Source organism: Triticum urartu, chromosome 4, assembly GCF_003073215.2.
Source record: "Triticum urartu cultivar G1812 chromosome 4, Tu2.1, whole genome shotgun sequence".
NCBI lineage: Eukaryota > Viridiplantae > Streptophyta > Magnoliopsida > Poales > Poaceae > Triticum > Triticum urartu.
The window spans coordinates 608,378,253-608,400,622 of record NC_053025.1 but is presented as its reverse complement, the minus strand read 5'-3'; the positions used below and the strand labels follow the sequence as shown (position 1 = coordinate 608,400,622).

The following is a 22,370-nucleotide window of genomic DNA, read 5'->3' as shown; positions in this document are numbered from 1 at the left end:
TAGGTTTTTATAGGATGGTTAATCTTGATTGGTTAATAGGTGAGCAGGGTGGCCCACCCCCTGAAAATCAAGGGGAGAAAGGTTTGTGATTGGTTGTTAGATAGAAGGAGCGTGTAAAAGCGTGTAAGTCTTTGTATGTCTAGCATTTTTGGATCTTCCTATGGATTTGTTGGCGTAGGAAAACCACTCACTCAAACATGTTGGAAATATTCCTTTGTACACAGGGGACTGCTACACGTCCGTCGGCTGGTCCTTTTAAAAGACCGGTCGGCTCGCGAGCCATCAGATGTGGCGCATCTGTGCCCTCCATCATTGCAATATAGGTCTTGTTGTAGAAAATTTCTGCAACAGAGGCGTTGTTACGTAATTTTTTTGCAATTGAGGTTTTCTTGTAGTTTTTTTTGCCACAGAGGCTTTGTTGTAGAATTTCTTTTTTCGTTTTCATCTTTTTACAATTGAGGTTTTGTTCCAGATTTTATTTAACAAGGCTTTGTTGTAGAATTTATTTTTTCGTCTTCATCTTTTTGTAACATAGCTAATGTTATAGAAAGAACTTGTGCAACATTGGTGATGTTGCGGACAAAAAAAGATCGTCAGGAGCCAACGGCATATCATGTGAGACACGTGTTGTGCGAGTCGAGGCGGCGGATGAGACCCAAGAAATCAGCCGGTTGAGGGGAATCATTTCGCATCTATATATGTGGTATAACCACCCATAAAAAAATCTATATATGGTCTAACCAAACCAATTTTGGTGCAAACGCCATCTAGAATGCAATGCTGCATTATACTTTTTCTTTGTTTTAAAAATTATTGATATTAAATAGCTCCTAAAATGAAAAAAAATATGGCAAACTAGAAAGTTGCAGTATCATTTTGAATCTTTGTACAAGCGAACACACAAGAAATTTCACCGGAAGTTTTTGTTGTTGAGATTTCGATAAAAGGGAAAAAAAAGTGTCCTGTGATAATATCAGCTGATTCATAAATAGTTGATCTGGACCCACTTTTTTTTTCTAATTTACTCCACGCATACATGACCCACCACGGTAGATGTGTCATCATCACACACAAAGCAAGCTCCGTAACACCACACGTGCACATCTCGCTTAACCCAAGCCACGGTTTCCATTTAACTCTGCTTTTCGCTCCAAAATCCCCAAACCTCAACTCCCAGACCGCCGGCGGCAGGCCGCCATGGCCAGCGCGGCGGAAAGCTCCTGCCCATCTTCTTCCCAGCCGACGCCACACCCCAATCCCCTTTTCTCCCGAAAAACCGCCGCCGCCGCCAGCCACAACCCCTGTGCCCCCGTCCTCTGCCGACGTTCGGCCACACGCTGAAGCCGCCAGGAACTATAGAGTTCCCACCTGTCGGCCGTCGGCATGGCTGGCCTGATCCACGCGCTCCCTCCACCACCACCAATCAGTCCACTTTGTCATGCTGCGACTCAGGCTCCTCCCGCAGGGCCCTGGAAACGCCCGCCTTACGCCTCTATGGATAAGAAAAGGCCACGTCTGATCGCTACCACTCGCCGACGATGATTTGGATGAGCATGTGCTTCTCTGTTGGGTAGGCGAGGCGCTGCCGGGAAGAGTCAAAGCAAGGCAGGGCAGGGCCCAAGGAGGAGGATGAGGATGCCTTGCTTGCTTCCTCGCGTCTCCATGCCGCTGTGAGCCGAATCGACACATCCATGCTCCCTCTGTAAACTAATATAAAAACGTTTAGATCACTAAACTATTAATCTAAACGCTATCTGTTGATTCGTAGCTTCATTCACCAGTTAGCTTCTTCTCCATCTTAATTTCTTGTGAGGGATGGCACCCCTGGCCATCTCAACTTTCTCTCCAAATCTCCTTGATATAGCTAGCTAATTAATCCCCCTGCCACGTCAAGCTTGCATCGTGTTGGCACTTCTTCTTGTTTTAACGGTGCTCTGCTCGATTCATTCATTCGCAGACGTGATTGCAAATGGACCGTGAGGCCAGCACAAGCCACATCCACGTCCTGGAGAGGACTCTGCTCGACGAGAACGCCGAGCCCACGGACCTGCCGCTGTCACTTCTCAAAGGCATCACAAATGGTTTCTCTCCCGCTCACCAAATTGGCAGGGGCGGGTTTGCAGAGGTTTATAAGGTACCGCATAATTACATCTGGTCAGCTAGTTTCTCCAGTCCTACTTAGTTGCGGTTGATCTAAATCTAAAAGGTAAACAATCATATTAAGCATTCACACCAACACACGCACACGAGTTTTTTTAAAGATCAATAACAATGTATTTTCTCACCGTAGGGAGTGGTCGGGAAACGTATGGTCGCCGTGAAGAGGCTGTCAAAGACGTTTGCTCTTCACGAGAACAAATTCCAGGAAGAGGTCAAATGCCTAATAAAGGCCAGGCACAAGAACATTGTACGGTTTCTGGGGTATTGCGCTGACACGCAAGGTAAAATGGAAGATTTTGAGGGGAATCTTGTCATGGCAGATCAACGCAACTGGTTGCTCTGTTTTGAGTATGTATGCAACGGGACTCTCGACAAGCACATTACTGGTACGATGACAACGTCTATTCCCATCTTTATTTACTTTGTTATAAAGGCTATTTAAATACATAGCGTATCTTATATTCATACATTGTAATCATGTAGGAGTACCTAAATTAAACAAGAAAATGTAAATCCTGGCTGCTCCTCATGTGCAGCTGCAACTTGTGGACTTAATTGGAGGGAGCGCTATCAAATAATCAGGGGGATATGTGAGGGGTTACTTTTTCTGCACAAGAAGAGAATTCTTCACTCGGACTTGATGCCTGCTAATATATTGCTAGATGGTCACATGGTACCCAAAATTGCTGATTTTGGTCCGTCGAGGTGCCTCGGTGAAGAGCAAACCCGTTATATTACTCAAAACCTATGGGGAACACTGTAAGCCACCCTCTCGACATATCTTTGGTTTGCTAGGCATGATTACTTTATATTGACCGGACTTTATAATGTCAAACATGTAAACATGTCACGTTCATTGAGCCCCACACCGGCGCATGATAGAGTAGGTTGTTTGGATGTTTATCTCATATCTCATATTGTAACCTCTCTCTTATCTCTTCCTCCCCAAGATGTAATCTTCCTAGAAGATCTAAACTACCGCATGTATGCGCTATCAGGGAGGTGCGCCCCTGCTTCATATAACACGTAAGGCGTCCCTCACATCGAGGTAAGACGCTTCCGCCTAGTTGCACATGGTAATCAGAGCCTCCTCTTCCAATCTCATATAGGGTTCCAGAAATCCAGTAGCGCTAGCCTCCATGTCTTCCTCCGCCACCTCCCACGCAAGCCTCAATGGCCAGGTTCCGGAGAAACTCTCTCGCACGAACTATGTGCTTTTGGCGTACTCATATCACGCCCCAGCTGAGAGGGGCAGGTCTCTTCGGCTATGCCGCTGGCACCATGCCCGAACCAGCGCCCCTTCTTGTCACCAAGGACAAGGATGGGAAGGAAACCTCCGAGCCCAACCCTCTCCACCCCATCTGGGTCAGGGAGGACCAACAGGTGCTCGGCTACCTCCTCAGCAACCTCTCCAAGGAGGTGCTGATCACGGTGACCACGATCACCACCGCGCACGGCCTCTGGTCGGCGCTGGAGGGCATGTTCTCGTCGCAGTCCTTGAGCCGCGTCAACAACATCCGCACCGCCCTCATCAACGCTCAAAAGGGCAACCAGTCCGTCGCTACCTACTTCGCCTTCATGCGCGGGCTTGCCGATGAACTCGCCGCGGCGGGCAAACCCATACAGGACAACGAGCTCATCTCCTACATCCTGCACGGGCTGGACATGGACTACCAGCCCCTGGCCTCAGCTCTCGACGCCTGCGTCACGCCCATCACCCTCGACGAGCTCTTCGCCATGCTCAGCAACTTCGATCAGCGCGTGGCCCACTTCCAGAACTCCGGTGGCGGCTTCAAGTCATCTGCGAACGCGGCCACCCGCGGACGTGGTGGCTACTCATCTCGCCACCGCGGTCCTCCTCGTCCCAAGGGCAAGCAAGGCAGCCCCAGCAACGCCACCGGCTCCGGTTCACGCTCTGGCCGTCCCAACTCCACCAGCAACAGGGGGCGGCGCAGTGGATCTGGCCGGTCTCGTCCCGACGCCGTTCGTTGTCAAATCTGTGGGAAACCTGGCCACACAGCTAAAGACTGTTGGTACCGGTTTGATGAGGACGAGGCGACATCTGAAGAAGATGACAAGGTGGCGGCGGCTGCCGATGGCTCCTATGGCATGGATACCAACTGGTATCTCGATAGTGGCGCCACCAACCATCTCACGGGCGAGCTGGAGAAGGTGACTCTCCGTGAGAAATATCATGGGAAGGATCAGATCCATACAGCCAGCGGTGCAGGTATGAGCATACGTCACATAGGTCACTCAGTTATTCATACCCCTTCCCGCAAAATTCATCTTCGGAAAATCTTGCATGTTCCTAGTGCCAATAAGAATCTTCTCTCCGTTCATCGCATCACCATTGATAATCATGTTTTCATTGAGTTTCACCCCTTTTTCTTCTTGATTAAGGATCCTCTATCGAGGTAGATGCGTTCGAGGGCTTTACCCGTTGATTCCGGAGTTTTGAAGATCAAATAAACAAGCTTGTGGTGCTATCAAGCTCTCGTCCACACGATGGCACGATCGTTTAGGACATGCTTCTTTTTCCTTAGTTGAAAGTTTGCTTAAGAAAAATAAGCTCCCGTTTGTTGGTGAGCGCAACATTGAGACTATTTGTGATTCTTGCCAAAGAGCAAAATGTCATCAGTTACCGTACCCCATATCAACTAGTGTTTCTACTCAACCTTTGCAATTAATATTTTCGGATGTTTGGGGCCCTGCTCCTAGCTCGGTTGGTAGATACACATATTACGTTAGCTTTATTGATGACTATAGCAAATTCTCGTGGATTTATCTTCTCAAGAAGAGGTCCGAAGTCTTTCAAGTTTTTCAAAACTTCCAAGCACTTGTTGAACGCAAGTTTGACCGCAAGATTATTGCCGTCCAATCCGACTGGGGGGGGGGGTATGAGAAACTCAATTCCTTTTTCCAAACACTTGGCATATCACATCACGTGTCATGCCCTCATGCTCACCAGCAAAATGGGTCAGCCGAACGTAAGCATAGACACATCGTTGAGGTTGGTCTAGCCCTCCTAGCTGGTGCTTCCATGCACCTTAAATTCTGGGATGAAGCTTTTCTCACAGCTGTTCATATCATTAATATGCTTCCTAGCCGTGTTATAAATCATGAAACTCCCATCGAACGACTTCTTCATGTCAAACCAGACTACACTTCTCTACGTGTTTTCGGCTGTGCATGCTGGCCCAATCTCCGTCCTTACAACACCAGAAAACTCATGTTTCACTCCAAACAGTGCGTGTTCCTTGGGTATAGTGCTCAACACAAGGGGGTCAAGTGCCTTGATGTCTCCTCCGGTCGTGTCTACATTTCTCGCGATGTAGTCTTTGATGAGACCAAGTTTCCGTTTTCTGACCTCCATCCAAATGTCGGTGCCTTGCTTCACAAAGAAATTCTTCTTCTCCCATCCACTCTCACTGGCCTTGATTCAAGGGATGATAACTGTGTTGACTCTATGATGACTAACCCGCTCACCACGTTGCATGAATTGTGTGATGATACAGGAGATAGTGCAGATGCATCTGGGAACGAAAACTCTGAAGAAATCGGTGAAAATCCTGAAGAAAACGGTGCTACAGCACCATATTTCATGTGCCCTAGCTCGGGGAACAAATCCCCCTCGAGATCGGTGCGTGCAGGGTCGACAGAATCCGCCCCGGGATCCGCATCCGACGACAGGCTGCGCGGATCCGCCTCGGAGTCAGCACCCGCCCGCGTCTCGGTTGTGCCCGACCGGGCCGCTCCTGTGCCTGACGCCGCGCCCCTCGCCCCGCACCAACCCCGCTCAACCGCGTGGCCGCCTCCGACTGGCTCGACGCGCACCGGCTTTCCGGTCCAACCGGTCTGCTACAAGCGGCGCGACCTGCGTCGCCCGACCGGTGCAGGCCCAACCACTGCTGGCGCGGACTCCGCTGCTGGCGCCAGGGGGGCCACGGGCAATGATGAGCCCAGATCTTCTGCGGCTGCTGCTTCGCCCGTGCGCGTCGCTGCTTTGTCCCCTGCCACAGAAGATCTGCCGCCGCTGGACACCGCTGCTGTCCCCGAATCCTCCTTGGGATCGGCGCATGCAGAAACTCCTGTACGTAGCACGGGATCCTCTGTGCAGTCACCACGACGTACACGGCTGCAAAAAGGGGTAATTCAACCTATTGATTACAAACATGTAACAAAATACGGTATGATTTGTTCAACAGGTGAACCAGGTGAACCATATACACTTGAAGAAGCACTTGGTGATGAACATTGGAGAAAAGCCATGAATGAAGAATACATGGCTCTGAAAAGAAATAAAACCCGGCACTTAGTTCCCCCACAGAATGGTAAAAATCTTATTGATTCTAAGTGGGTACTTAGGATCAAGAGAAAATCTGATGGAACCATAGATCGCTACAAAGCAAGACTTGTGGCAAAGGGTTTTAAACAACGGTGTGGCATATACTACGAGGACACCTTTAGTCCTGTTGTAAAAGCTGCCACCATTCGTCTTGTGTTGTCCATTGCAGTTTCTAGAGGCTAGAGTCTCAGAGAACTTGATATACAGAACGCGTTTCTTTATGGTGTTCTGGAAGAGGAAGTGTACATGAAACAACCTCCTGGGTCTGAAAACAAAAATGCACCTTCTCACGTGTGCAAACTTGATAAGGCACTATATGGGTTGAAGCAAGCTCCTAGGGCGTGGTATTCATGACTCAGTCAAAAAATGCAAACACTTGGTTTTGTCCCGTCTAAGTCTGACACCTCATTGTTCGTCTACAATAAATGCAACACACACATATTTGTTCTCATATATGTTGATGATATTATTGTTACAAGTTCATCTGATGAGGCTGTCACAGGACTTTTGAAAGATCTTAGTGCAGAGTTTGCTCTCAAGGATCTTGGAGAGTTGCATTATTTTCTAGGAATAGAAGTAAAGAAGCATGAGAATGGTATTCATCTCTCCCAAGAAAAGTATGCAACAGACTTGGTGAAGAAAGCTGGCTTACAAGGTTGTAAACCCTCACCCACTCCATTGTCTAGTTCTGAAAAGCTATCTCTTACAAAAGGGCAGCCCTTGAGCCAAGATGACAGCACAAAATACAGAAGTCTAGTAGGTGCACTTCAATATTTAACACTTACAAGACCTGATATCTCATTTGCTGTCAATAAAGTTTGCCAATTCCTCCATGCACCCACTACAGTTCATTGGACTGCTGCAAAACGCATAGTCAGATATGTTAAAAACACTCTTAATATTGGTCTCAATCTCAGCAAATCTTCATCTACACTTGTGAGTGCCTTCTTAGATTCTGATTGGGCAGGATGCCTAGATGACAGGCGTTCCACTGGTGGCTTTGCAGTTTTCTTTGGCCCTAACTTGATTTCATGGTGTGCAAGAAAACATGCCACAGTCTCTAGTTCAAGTACAGAGGCAGAATACAAAGCATTAGCTAATGCTACAACTGAGATCATATGGATGCAGTCCATGCTAAAGGAGCTCGGTGTGAAAAGTGCCAAGGCTCCCTGTTTGTGGTGTGATAACTTGGGCGCCACATACTTATCTGCTAACCCTGTTTTTCATGCCAGAACAAAGCATATAGAGATTGATTTCCATTTTGTCAGAGAAAGAGTGGCTCAAAAGCAATTTGACATTCGGCTTGTGCATTCCAGAGATCAGATAGCAGATGGATTCACAAAGGCCCTACCTGTCAGAAGCTTTGAGGACTTCAAGCATAATCTCAACTTGATGAAGTTATGATTAAGGGAGGGTGTCAAACATGCAAACATGTCACGTTCATTGAGCCCCACACCGGCGCATGATAGAGATAGATAGAGTAGGTTGTTTGGATGTTTATCTCATACTCCCTCCGTTCCTAAATATTTGTCTTTCTAGGCATTTCAAATGGACACAACATACGGATGTATGTAGACATATTTTAGAGTGTACATCCACTCATTTTGCTCCGTATGTAGTCACTTGTTGAAATATCTAGAAAGACAAATATTTAGGAACGGAGGGAGTATCTCATATTGTAACCTCTCTCTTATCTCTTCCTCCCCAAGATGTAATCTTCCTAGAAGATCTAAACTACCACATGTATGCGCTATCAGGGAGGTGCGCCCCTGCTCCATATAACACGTAACGCGTCCCTCACATCGAGGTAAGACGCTTCCGCCTAGTCGCACATATAAATCTTCTCATAGGGGATACGTGGATCCAAAATATATCAGATCACACTAGTAGAAAAAGGGTCAAACGTGAAGCACATTAGTGTCGTTTTGTATTTGAGCCGACACTAATGTATACATTAGTGCCGATTCCAACGGCTAGACGGGCCGCTTTCATTAGTACCGGTTCGTGGCGAACCTTTAGCACCGGTTCGTGCCACGAACCGGTACTAATGAGAGTGGTGGCAGGATGTTGTCAGACTGGGGCCCCTCCAGCCCCTTTAGTCCCGGTTCTTGGCACAAACCGGTACTAAAGGTCGTCCTACATAAACCCTTCGTCCACCCGAGCTCGCTCTGTTCTTCCCCTTTCCCCTCTCCTCTCTCTGTTTTTCCCCTCTTCCTCTCGAGCTCATCACACATTTTGCCCAAAATTTGTCAAGATTTGAAGGCCCCCATCCATTCAAATGATCACAAAGGTTAGCAACTTTGTCCTTTCATCTCTCATTGCTAGATTAGCTCTTGCAATGCTTTATATAGTGATTAATTTGTGAGTTTAGTAATTTGGGAGGATATATATATGTGCTAGTATTTGATTTATATGCAATTTGAGGTCAAAAATAACACTTAGTTTGCATATGTAGGTGTGGTTTACTTAGTGCCTTCTAAATCTCCGTCGTAACCACCGTCGATCGCCCGCACCATCCCGTCGCAGGCACCACCTTGTGGTGAGCCTCTTGTTCATGAAATTTTATATAAAAATTGATGTTTGTGTGATTTGGATATATAGTTACTCATATAATTATCTTACCCGTACGTTGTTTGTTATACATATAGTGCCATGGTTTTGATATCCGTCCCCGTCGGCCCTCGTCCTTGTTATGATTCGGATGTGGTATATATATTCTCTTTTAAAACTAGTTGCATTTCGTGTTTATGACAAATTATGCCCATCAAGTTGACATAGAAATTTTTTCTAGGAGGTATGTGAACTGGAAATTCCAACCGACCCTATTGTCGAGAGGTTAAATTTAGTTGAAAGAGAAAACGAGTACTTGAAAGAAAAATTGAAAAGAATTGAGGGGGAGAAGATGGAATTGGAGTTGCATGTTGCCGATGTCGTCGATGATCACAAGATCAAGATGAAGAAAATGCGCTTGAAGATTAGAAAGATTAGAAAATATGCCATCGATAGTGAGGCTTGGTATCATTATGCTGTTGGATCCATTGTTACCTTAGTTGCGATCTTGATCGCATTTGTTGTTGCATTTAAATGCTTTAGCTAGGGAGTTATTTGTTTGTTGCATTTAAGTGTTGTATGAACTTTATGTATGAACTTGTATTAATTTGGTCTATTCGGTGTTGTGTAATGAAGATGAGCCGGCAATGGATATACGATGACCGATGCTCTCCCTAGTTCGTTGAGGGCGTGCATACTTTTCTGCTTGCGGCTGAGGCAAACAAGCGGGCGGATGGTTTTATGACTTATCCATGTGCTGGTTGTAAGAATGTTCACAATTACTCTACGTCAAGAACCATTCACGTCCACCTGTTTAAGTCCGGTTTCATGCCCCACTATAATGTTTGGACCAAGCACGGAGAAAGAGGGGTTATGATGGAAGACAATGAATAAGAAGAGGACGACAACAATTATCATGGCCATGGGTTCCCTGAATACGATGATACAACAATGGGGGAAGAAGCTGAGCCGGTAATGCGGGAAGAAGCTTAGCCGGCAATGCGGGAAGAAGCTGAAGAAGAGGCATCAGATGAGCCCGTTGATGATCTAGGTCGGGCCATTGCCGATGCAAAGAGAAACTGCGCAAGTGATTTGGAGAAGAAGAAGTTGCAGCACATGTTAGAGGATCACAAAAAATTGTTGTACCCGAATTGCGTAGGTGACAAGAAAAAGCTGGGCACCACACTGGAATTGCTGCAATGGAAGGCAGAGAATGGTGTATCTGACAAGGGATTTGAAAAGTTGCTGGTAATGATAAAGGATATGCTTCCAAAGGACAACGAATTGCCCGAGAGTACGTACGAAGCAAAGAAGGCTGTCTGCCCTCTAGGGTTAGAGGTGCAGAAGATACATGCATGCCCTAATGATTGCATCCTCTACCGCGGTGAGTACGAGGATTTGAACGCTTGCCCGGTATGTGGTGCATTGCGCTATAAGATCAGCCGCGATGACCCTGGTGATGTCGAGGGCGAGCGCCCCAGGAAGAAGATTCCTGCCAAGGTGATGTGGTATGCTCCTATAATACCACGGTTGAAACGTTTGTTCCAAAACAAAGAGCATGCCAAGGCGATGCGATGGCACAGAGAAGACCGTAAGAAAGACGGAAAGTTGAGAGTACCCGCTGACAGGTCGCAGTGGAGAAAAATCAAAAGAAAGTACGGGAAGGAGTTTGCAGATGACGCAAGGAACGTATGGTTTGGTCTAAGCGCAGATGGCATTAATCCTTTTGGGGAGCAGAGCAGCAACCATAGCACCTGGCCTGTGACTCTATGTTTGTATAACCTTCCTCCTTGGTTGTGCATGAAGCGGAAGTTCATTATGATGCCAGTGCTCATCCAAGGCCCTAAGCAACCCGGCAACGACATTGATGTGTACCTAAGGCCATTAGTTGAAGAACTCTTACAACTGTGGAATGGAATAGGTGTACGTGCGTGGGATGAGCACATGGGGGAAGAATTTGACCTAAATGCGTTGCTGTTCGTGACAATCAATGATTGGCCTGCTCTCAGTAACCTTTCAGGACAGACAAACAAGGGATACCGCGCATGCACGCACTGTTTGGACGATACCGACTGTATATATTTGGCTAATTGTAAGAAGAATGTGTACCTGGGACATCGTCGATTTCTTCCGAGCAGGCATCCCGTAAGAAAGAAAGGCAAGCATTTCAAAGGTGAGGCGGATCACCGGACGAAGCCTCGCCACCGTACTGGTGCTGATGTACATGATATGGTCAAGGATTTGAAGGTGGTCTTTGGAAAGGGTCCTGGTGGACAACCTGTTCCGAATGACGCTGACGGACGCGCACCCATGTGGAAGAAGAAATCTATATTTTGGGACCTGCCCTATTGGAAAGACCTAGAGGTCCGCTCCGCAATCGACGTGCTGCACGTGACGAAGAATCTTTGTGTGACCCTGCTTGGCTTCTTGGGCGTGTATGGGAAGACAAAAGATACACCTGAGGCACGAGAGGACCAGCAACGTATGCATGGAAAAGACGACATACATCAGGGTCATGCAAGCTACTCTCTTACCAAAGAAGAGAAGGAAATCTTCTTTGAATGCCTGCTCAGTATTAAGGTACCGTCTGGCTTCTCGTCGAATATAAAGGGAATAATAAACATGGCAGAGAAAAAGTTCCAGAACCTAAAGTCTCATGACTGCTACGTGATTATGACGCAACTGCTTCCGGTTGCATTGAGGGGGCTTCTATCGAAAAACGTTCGATTAGCCATTGTGAAGCTATGTGCATTTCTCAATGCAATCTCTCAGAAGGTAATCGATCCGGAAATCATACCAAGGTTAGAGAATGATTTGGTGCAATGTCTTGTCAGTTTCAAGTTGGTGTTCCCACCATCCTTCTTCAACATCATGACGCACGTCCTAGTTCACCTATGTGAAGAGATTAACGTTTTGGGTCCTGTATTTCTACACAATATGTTCCCCTTTGAGAGGTTCATGGGAGTCTTAAAGAAATATGTTCATAACTGTGCTAGGCCAGAAGGAAGCATCTCCAAGGGCCGTCAAAATGAGGAGGTCATTGAGTTTTGTATTGACTTTATTCCTGACCTTAAGCTGATTGGTGTTCCTGAATCGCGGCATAAGGGCAGACTGGATGGAAAAGGCACGCTAGGAGGGGAACAAATAATATGTATGGACGGGCATTCTCTCACTGAAGCACACTACACAGTTCTACAGAATTCTGCCTTGGTGGCTCCGTATATGGATAAACACAAGAATTTGCTACGCTCCAAACACCCGGAGCGGTCTGATGACTGGATTACACGTGAACAAACCAGGAGTTTCGCCAGCTGGTTGCAGACACGTACCATGCATGACACCTCTATTGAAGATGACCTATACTTGCTGTCCCAGTTACCATCTTCGAATATAATTACTTTCAAAGGGTACGAGATAAATGGTAATACATTTTACACGATCGCCCAAGATAAGAAGAGCACCAACCAAAACAGTGGTGTCCGCTTTGATGCAGAAACCAAGACGGGAAAGGAAACATATTATGGTTATATACAGGACATATGGGAACTTGACTATCGACGTGGTTTGAAGGTCCCTTTGTTTCGGTGCAAATGGGTCAATATGACACGAGGCGGGGTAACGGAAGACCCGCAGTACGGAATGACAACAGTGGATCTCAATAATCTTGCGTATGCAGACAAACCATTCGTCCTAGCCAATGATGTGGCACAGATTTTCTATGTGAAGGACATGTCTACCAAGCCAAGAAAAAGAAAAGATAAGGAAGCGAATGCATCGTACGATGAGCCAAAGCGGCACATAGTTCTTTCTGGGAAGAGAAACATCGTGGGAGTGGATGACAAGACAGACAAGTCAGAAGATTATGAAAAGTTTGATGAAATTGCTCCATTCACAGTGAATATTGACCCGAGCATCCCGTTAAATGATGAAGATTTTCCATGGTTACGGCGCAAAGGGACACACGCGAAGAAAAAGTTTCACACCCAAAGATCTGGGATGTGATCGGCTTCACTATCATCACTTTATTTTGTGTTTCACACCCAGAAGGGAATCTCTGTAATAGTTAGGGTAGTTAATTATGTGTTTTGGCATTTGAAACGCGAAGAAATTTTATGTGCAAACAAATTCTTTCATGCCTTTACTGATTTTTAAAGTTAAGTTATTCACAAACTAGTGATTCACACTAATTTCAAATAATTCAAAATTTAAACTATTCAAATTTGAAAACTACAGGCACTAACAGAAAGTTTGTAATTTTTTGTACCTAAAGCAAAAATATTCACAAAGAAACTCTAAATACAAAAAAACTCAAAAATAAATAAAGCAAAAAATAAAAATAAAAGCCCGCCTACTAGGCCAGAGCGGCCTGCATACGACTAGAAACCCAACCTGTTGTTGGGCCAGGATGCAGGCCCGCAAAGGCCCAGTAGGCCAACAGGGCAGCACAGAACATGTAGGCCCAGTAGGCCTGCTTTGGAGAGGAGCTCGAGAGAGCTACCGCATGGGGGTTTATAAACCAGTGCGGTCGCCCCTCGGCTAGCGAGGTGGGACTAAACTTGCGCACCGCACCTGCGCCAGCGCACCCCCTTTAGTACCGGTTCGTGGCACCAACCGGTACTAAAGGGGGGCCTTTAGTACCGGTTGGAGCCACCAACCGGTACTAAAGGGGGTGCGGTTCCCGCCGCTTGGCCTAGCCAAAACAGGCCTTCTATATATACAACCGGTACTAAAGATGCCTTCTATATATACAACACTTACGAAAATTTCATTCTCCCTCTGTTTCTTCCTGTATTTCCCCATTGAAGCACCGCCCGCGCGCCCCGATCGATCGACGCCGTCGCCGTCGCCGCCCTCGTCTCCGTCGCCGCCCCGGGCCCGTCCCCGTCGCGCCGTCCCCGCGTCGCCGCCCCCGCGTCACGCCCCAGCCCGCTGCCGCCCCCGGCCGTCGCCTCGCCGTCGCCGTCGCCCCGCTGTGAGCTCTCCCCCTCTAACTCCTCTCCCTCGCCCCCAGCGGCCACCATGGGCGTCGCCCCTCCCCGAGCCCATACACACACACAAGCATGATGAACACACACACACACATGTACATATGTATGAATTAATGCATGTATATATTAGTATATACGTATTTTGTATGTTTAATTAGTTTAGATTTTTTAGATTATTATTTTTTCACTAGTATATATGTATGAATGCATGTTAGATGGATATAATTAGTGTTTAATTAGTATGGAATTTTTTATATATAATGTTGTTTTTCAGTTTTTTAATGGATGTATAAAAGTTGTGTTTTCTGTTTTTAGTGTTAGATGCTTAATTAGTATGAAATAGCATATAGAATTTTGACATATGCAATGATAGCATAATTAGTGTTATATAGAAATGTTAGAAATTTTAGTTATCAAAATCCAATCATTAAAAAAATGTTACTTTTTGCGGGCATATAGCTAGTATTTGTTCTCGACGATGCCCGGCCCGCATCCTCGCCGTCGACCCGTCCGCGACGACGTCCGACTGACCCATGTCCGGGACTGGGCTCCGCCAGGCTGGCACTGGGAGCTGCTGCCTGGAGGGGCGCGCCGCTTGATGAGGAACCCGGCCCCGGGTCCCGTCGTCGACCCTGATCTCGTTTGGTGGCGTTCGCGTGGGCCAGTTTCGATGCGGAGGGAGCCGGCCCCGCCGGAGGTGGTACGTCGCCGTGTCAGGGAGGAGGACGAGCACGTCCATCGCTACATGGTTGCGTTAGAGGCGGCAGGTTCTCCAATACCTGGCAGTTTCTTCAGGAATCTCACTTCAGCTATGATCCTATGAGGGTTCCTTCTCTTTGGGTGTCCACCGCCCGCGCCGCAGGAACCGCGAGTGTCCTAGATTCTTCTGTAGTATTCGATCTTTAATTAGCTACCTAGCCAGTGATGTATTATTCAATATTATATATTATTCGAGACGATGTATTCGAGATTATATCTATTATTCGAGACGATGTATTCGAGATTATATCTATTATTCGAGATGGTGTATTCGAGATTATATCTATTATTCGAGACGATGTAATTTGAATACTAAATTGTTTTATATTTCTTTTGGCATAGTTAAATAAAAGCTATGGCGGACAATACCAACAGAGAGGGAGAACAGACCATGTTCGATATAATACGCGGGCCATATGATGATCAGAATGAAGAAGAGTATGACGGCTCCAAATTTCTAAACAACACCGGAGAGGGTGATATGATATTCGATCGCGATGAATGAATTGATGAAGTCATGACCGGCGAGGTATATATATTTATATAAGCAGGCATCTGGTGATCATCACATGTTTTAAATGAGTTGAAGATATATTAACAAATCGATCTTTCTTCTTTCAGCCATCCGGATCGAGCAAATCTTCAGGCAACAGGACGAAATGAGGCCCGAACAAAAGTTGAAGGAGGGCGTAAAGTATAATATCGAGGCAATCAAACCTAATGGCGAACCATTAGCGCCTAAGAAGATTGCAGACAAGTTCGTTCATCAGTGGAGTTCTTGTGAAGGACCAACTCCCGATCTCCCTTCAAGAATGGAGAGAGCCAGCAAAGCCACGTCTAGATCTTACTTTTGTTGACGACAGACAAAAAAGTCTGCTTTGGGATACTCTCATGGAACATTTCACCCTACCAGATCATTTCACAGAAGCAGATGTGCAGAAAGTCAAGGACGCTGCTCTTAGGAAGATGGCGGTTGCATTCAAGAACCACAAGAATCGTGAATGGGACAAGTACGTCAAGGGAGGAAGGAAGACTCCAGTATTCGAGGGAACACTAGAGAATCAAAGTGCTCATTGGGACAATTTCGTGAAATTCAAGGATTCAGAATTAGCTAAGGAACGGTCGAGAATAAACAAGAAGAATGCCGAAAAAAAGGATAAGTTCCATAAGCTGGGGCCAGGTGGCTACGCGGTGGCAATGCCTAAGTGGGATAAGTCTGAGAAAGAGATGGAGGATGGAGGTGTCACTCCGGTTACTAAGAGCTGGCCCCCCAGGTGCAGGACTTGGTTCTATGCGCATGGGGGGGAGTTGGACCCGAAGACAGGCAAAGTTTCGACGAAGGCATGTCTGAACGGAGCCGATGATAATATACTTGTTGCAATAGAAGAGGCTCGAACGGGGGTGTTCCAGCCCAACAGAGAGAACGACGAGCTTACGCGTGCCCTGGGAAATCCTGAACACCCGGGAAGAACACGAGGCAAGGGCGCTATTCCATGGTATGAGGGGTTTTCGGACTGGAACGCCGACTACAGAACTCGTGCGAGAAGGAAGATTGCGGAGGAGAAGCAGAGGAAGATGGAGGAGGAGAAAAGGAAGCTGGACTATGAACGCCTTCAAGGCCTAGAATCAGCGCACGCGGACTTGGTAGTCAAATTCCAGCAGCAGCAAAAGCAGATCGACTCACTTAGCCAGCAAAGGGGGTCTCAGCAGCTGCAGCAGCTAGCGGATGATCCAGCATTGGATACCACCGCCCCATCCATGCCGAGAAGCAGCGTGGGTTCCGCCCCGTTTGACGCAATGCTGGATAGATACCCCGTGGATGACATCGCGGAGAACACTAACTGCGAGCTACACTTCAAAATTAAGAACATATCCTTGAAGGTGGCGGACGGCGTTGCTTATACAAATTCCCCCGACGCAACCTTCCATTGCAACCCGATTCCAGCAGGCTATGCTCGTGTCATGGTTGATGAGGTGGTGGACCAATATTCGGGGCTAGAGCTTGACATTCCTAGAGGTGACGAGGAGCACACACTCGGAGATGCCAAACATCGTATCATCCTATGGAGAAAGGATTGCATCATCTTTCGAAGGCCACCGACACCGCGTCACCCGACTCCTCGTCGAAGTCCGCCACCGAGTCAGCAGACTCCCGCTCCTCCAAGTCCACCAACGCGTGAGGCTACTCCTCCTCCTCCAAGTCCGGCAAAGTGTCAGGCCACTCCTCCTCCAAGTCCGACACAGCGTCAGACGTTCACTCCTCCTCCAAGTCCGGCAAAGTGTCAGGCCACTCCTCCTCCAAGTCCGGCACAGCTTCAGGCCACTCCTCCTCGTCCAACTCAGCCCCGTCAGCCGTCTCCGCCGCCTCAGCAATCGCAGAAGAGACACCCCGCAGCTATGGTGCGTAGCGGTACGAGTCGAGGTCATAGTACAGGAAGTACAGGCGGAGGCAAGCGATATAAATATGGTCCAAACCTCACTACTCCTCTTCCTGAGAGGGCTTACGACAGGACCGAGGAGCAAACCAATGCCATAGTACGGGCAGAAGTCGACGCCCATTTTGGACCGAAACCGCCACCGCCGCCAAGGGAGAAAGTGCCTGTGGAAGTAGTTGACCACTTCATTCGTATGGCTCAACCACCAGCTCCTAAGCCTGTTGACACAGACTATGAGCGCCACATCAGGAAGTTACATCGACAACGTCTACAGAAGGAGGCGAGCTCGAGCTCGAGCAAACAACAAGCAGCTATCAAAAAATGCGGGAAAACCGTTGCCCAGCTGGGAGAACAGGCGGCGTAATCGATCCCCCTGTTTGTTGTGCCGCCAACAACACGAGACAGTACGCACGCCCAATATTATTGTGGGCAAACAGTTTACATTCCCGAGGTGGGTGATGTGGTAATAACCCAGGAGCATATAATGCAGGCTGAAACTCTCAATATCACTGTTGGACAACTCCTCGAGATCGAGGACATGCCTGTGCTTACAGAGGAGGAAATAAAACGGAAATATGCCCGGGGCCAACCTTTGGTCAAGCCAGAAAAGGTCAAGAAGCTCCCAACGAGAATGTATGAATTGCATCAATGGTACATGGACATTACCAAGAGATCCGATCGAGAGTCCCTCATGGTGCAAGTCAAGAAGGATCATTACTACCATCAGAAACCTGTGACCGTTGAGTATTCTGAACTGTTTCAGTTATACAATCAAGACGCACTCGACAAATCTATCGTCAGTTGCTATTGTCTGTAAGTGATTTCTTTTTGTAATTTAAGTCTCAAGCTAGCTGTAGTGATCCTTTTGATCAATCATTACCTGTAATTATCCTCACTATATTCTTTTCTGTGGTATTATGCAGGATGAAGATGTATGAAATGAGAAAAGGTGAACACTATGGCATTGGGTTCATTGACCCAAACACCGTTAATGAATACACATGGAAAATAAACAAGCATCATGAAAAGCAGGTAGAGGACAGCATGCTAGAGTTCTTGAAGCGCCTCAAATACAATGAAGATATACTACTTCCTTACAACTTCCAGTAAGTCACACTTTCTTGTACTACAAATTCTTTGTTTTTGCCTACTAGCTAGCTACATGTTTTTGCTTACATATACCCGCTTAATTAAGACATGCAAACGTGTGTGCATGCAGATTTCATTGGATCTTGTGTATCATTAAAGTTGACGCCGGAACAGTTGAAATACTGGACTCACTACTCAAAGCAAATAGTGACTATAACATCTTGTTTGGGATAGTCAACAGGTAATTTCAATCATTATTAATTATATATCTCGGCCTATTTAGTTCGTCATTTCATGATATGAACTATTTAATAACCCCTTTATTCATTTTCTTTGTCGGCGGGCAGGGCTTGAGCAAGGTTCATCAGCGTCACGGAAGGCGAATGGAAACGACAGCTGAAATGGTTTCGACCCAAGGTAAGTAATTAAGTAGTACTAGCTAGCTAGCTGCCATCTCTTTAATTATCATGCTTGATTAATTATTATCTGATCAAATTAAATTCCATTCTCGTAATAAAGGCCCTGAAGCAGGCGCAGGGGACTGATCTGTGTGCATTCTGCGTTTGCGAGAACATTCGCATGATGGCGTCCGAAAGGAGCAGATCTCAAAGACAGGAATGGGTACGCTTGTCAGAACACTATTCACAATTTTTACACCATTATCGATATCTATTCACACAACTAATACACATGCATATTGATCTCCTTCTTAACAGTTCACAGAGGTGCGGGACAAGCTCCTAGAAACGGAGCGCGTAGAAGCACTTCAAGAGGAAATAGCGGGATTTTTGCTCGACCAGGTCATAAATTCGAAGGGAGAATACTATTACCCGCTACCGCCCCCATCGACCAGGTCATGAACCACTTCCAATTGTCATCGTGCTTCGAGGGCACCAATTAGGCTAATGCCACTGGCTCCGAAGGCAACATGCATATGTAGGAGAAATTGTATATAGCTATACATGTGTGTATGTGTGAATTAATATGGTGGTTTGTGAGATATTGATGATATATACATGATTGGTTCTACTAGAAATTCTATTTATATATATATATATATATATATATGCATAACGTGTACAATGTGTAGTATCGTAAAATACCAGCAAACGAAAAAGAATTAAAATGGAAAACACAAAATTAAATGAAAAAGAAATCATAAAACCAAAAACCCCCCAAACATTTTAGTATCGGTTGGTGTTACCAACCGGTACTAAAGGGCTCTCGGCCCCCGGAGCTGGCTCGTGCCACGTGGTTGTCCTTTAGCACCGGTTCGTGCTGAACCGGTACTAAAGGGGGGGGGCTTTAGTGCCCACACTTTAGTGCCGGTTATGGAACCGACACTAAAGGGCCTTACGAACCGGTGCTATTACCCGGTTCTGCACTAGTGTCAAGACAAATCTCATTCTCGTCAGACATATATAGTCTTGGCATAATAATAATGGAGATAGTGGCAGGAGTTAGGTGCTGTCGCGAAGATGAGGATGTAAGCATAATCTAGGCGTTTGCTCCAAGTTGAATTGTTGATTTTAAATACCATTGAATTTTCTTAAATGCTTACTTTATGAAACAACCTCAGTGAGGCGGTTAAGTTTTGGGACTATTCTTACTTATGGAAGTATGTACTACGAAATCCTACATTTTGATATGGCACCTAAACAAACTGATCATTATTCTGTTATCATGTTTTGTATACTTCAGTTGTAGTTTTAATGTACCAAGGTGTGAATTGCATTATTCCTATGTACCCATTCTCTATACTATGGACATAGGCACTATATACACAAATCAAGCTAAAATATGCAGACTGAAATTAAATAGTCCCCATGAAGGAAAATCATGACGACCCATTTTCTTAGGATTCTCCATCATTTTTTGCTCTGGTAGTTGTAATGTAATAATCACATATATCATCAAACTTTATTATATAAATATTAACTCATGATTGCAACCTTATAGGTAGTTCAAAGTTGGATGATTCGAGAGGCATTAGAGGGCAACATACAGTTGGAACAAGTAAGTGTATGCTGCAAGATAGCGGTAGAGTGCATGGACTTGGACCCAAAGAAGAGACCAGTTACACAACACATAGTTAACAGGCTTGATAAAATGGCAAGTGCAGACTGTTCACACAGAACTAGCATTGGCAGTTCATTGTTTGAGCCGCGGGTAAGTTGTCCAAGGGAGGAACAACCTGGAGAAATAATTGGATAACTTGCAGCTGGGAGCCTCCAAGTGGATGTCGAGGAACACTCTGAAATACTGGAAGATGTCGCGGAAAGTATCGAATGGCTTCATTCCCAGGATGGCCAACAGAAACTAGACCAATTACCATCACTATCACGAGGAGTGCAAGATATGAAGCAAAAGGTTAACCGTTGTGGCGCAAGCATTTCTAGCTGTATCCCTAAGGTGTTCTGCAAGTTAAACAAATTGAATCTTCCACAGGAAAGCAAGCAGGAACCTCCATAGCATCGACATGTGCACATTAGCAAAGTTACATAATACAAAGATCTTCAAAAAAGAGGAGCTCAAGCCAATAATAAAGAGTACGAATTTGATTGGAAGAGGCGTCTTCTCTCATGTTTACAAGGGCTATGTTGATAACACACAGGTTGCGGTAAAGATACCGTTTACTTATAGTTCGCTGCAGAATTTAGAATTTGAAAATCAAGTCGTTATCATGTCTCAAGTCAGCCACAAGAACATTGTTAGGCTCATAGGTTGTTGCCTAGAAGCAGGCTCCCTCATGCTTGTGTATGAGTTCGTCTCCAATGGAAGCCTCGATGAAATTCTTCATAGCCGCGATGCCTCTCAACTTGGATGTGCGTCTGAATATCGTCGCAGAATCCGCACAAGGTCTGGCTTATCTGCATTCACAAGCCCGTGCCAAAACAGTGCATGGTGATGTCAAATCAGCAAACATACTCTTGGATGATGACTTTGTGCCAAAGATCTCAGACGTTAGCATAACGAAGTTGATTGATCTGAGTGATTGGCGATACAGTAGCATTCTCGTTGGCGGCGGGAGTTATATTAGGGATCCAGTGTACGTGCAGACAGGCCTGCTGACCGAAAAAACTGACCTCTACTGTTTTGGAATTGTGATCTTGGAGGTCATTAGCGGGAAGAAGCCCAATCATTATGATGATAGCAGTCGCAGCCTGGCGAGGCGGTTCGTTGAAGTTCACAAAGAGGGGAAGAAAGCAACCCATCGGTTTGACATGGATATTGCAGTGACAACAGGAGACCTGGAAATTCTTGGCCATCTTGCAGAGATTGCTGTGGAATGTATTAACTTTGACGCGGATCAAAGGCCCACGATGACAGATGTCGCGGAGCGCCTCCTCACGCTGAATCGATCTCGTAGGCCTCAAGCTGTTTAGCTATATATAAGTTGATGCATACATATTGTGGTGCAAACAACATTCATATCTTGGAATAAGGTAGGAAGCTACCGGCGTTTGATTTATTTTGCTGTTGTATGGAACCATGATGTATGATGCAAATCTGTTTCTTGCTTTGTTCAGAGGAAGTTTGCTGCACCAAGAAAATTCGCCAAGAGTGACTGGGTGGTAACCAAACTAATGTATGCATCAAGAGCCCTGGAGCTCTGGAACAGGAGGACCCAAGCTACTCCGCCTACTCCGGCGATCTCGGCGAGGCTGTGAAACTGGCAAACTGCCCCGCCTTCGTGTCCTGGTGTGGCGCTTCGTTTGTCTGAATTTCTGTTCTGTTTTCTCAAGTTGGGTGTCCCCAACTTGTTTTGCTTTTCTCTGTACGAAAGGGCAATATAAATGCAGACTAGCAGGGAAATGCAACAGTAATCGGACTAGCTGTGAAGGTAAACTCTGTTTTCTGTGTTAGATAAAAGAAGCGTCACACATCAATCTAAAGCATTTTTACTGATAATCTAGAGGAGTAGAGGATTAGGAAATTTAGATTATTTTTCCATGGGGTGTTTGATTTTTAGGATTGAATATGACTTTTCGTATGTATTTGTTAGAACTACATTTTTGTCAGGGGTTGTTTGCAATATAT

General features: G+C 46.1%; 2 pseudogenes; both read left to right on the top strand.

Moving 5' to 3' along the window:
- The first annotated feature begins 5,632 nt into the window (after positions 1-5,632).
- LOC125554975 lies at positions 5,633-13,030 on the top strand (annotated as a pseudogene).
- Positions 13,031-20,772: 7,742 nt separating this feature from the next.
- Positions 20,773-21,715, top strand: LOC125554974 (annotated as a pseudogene).
- The last annotated feature ends 655 nt before the right edge of the window (positions 21,716-22,370 follow it).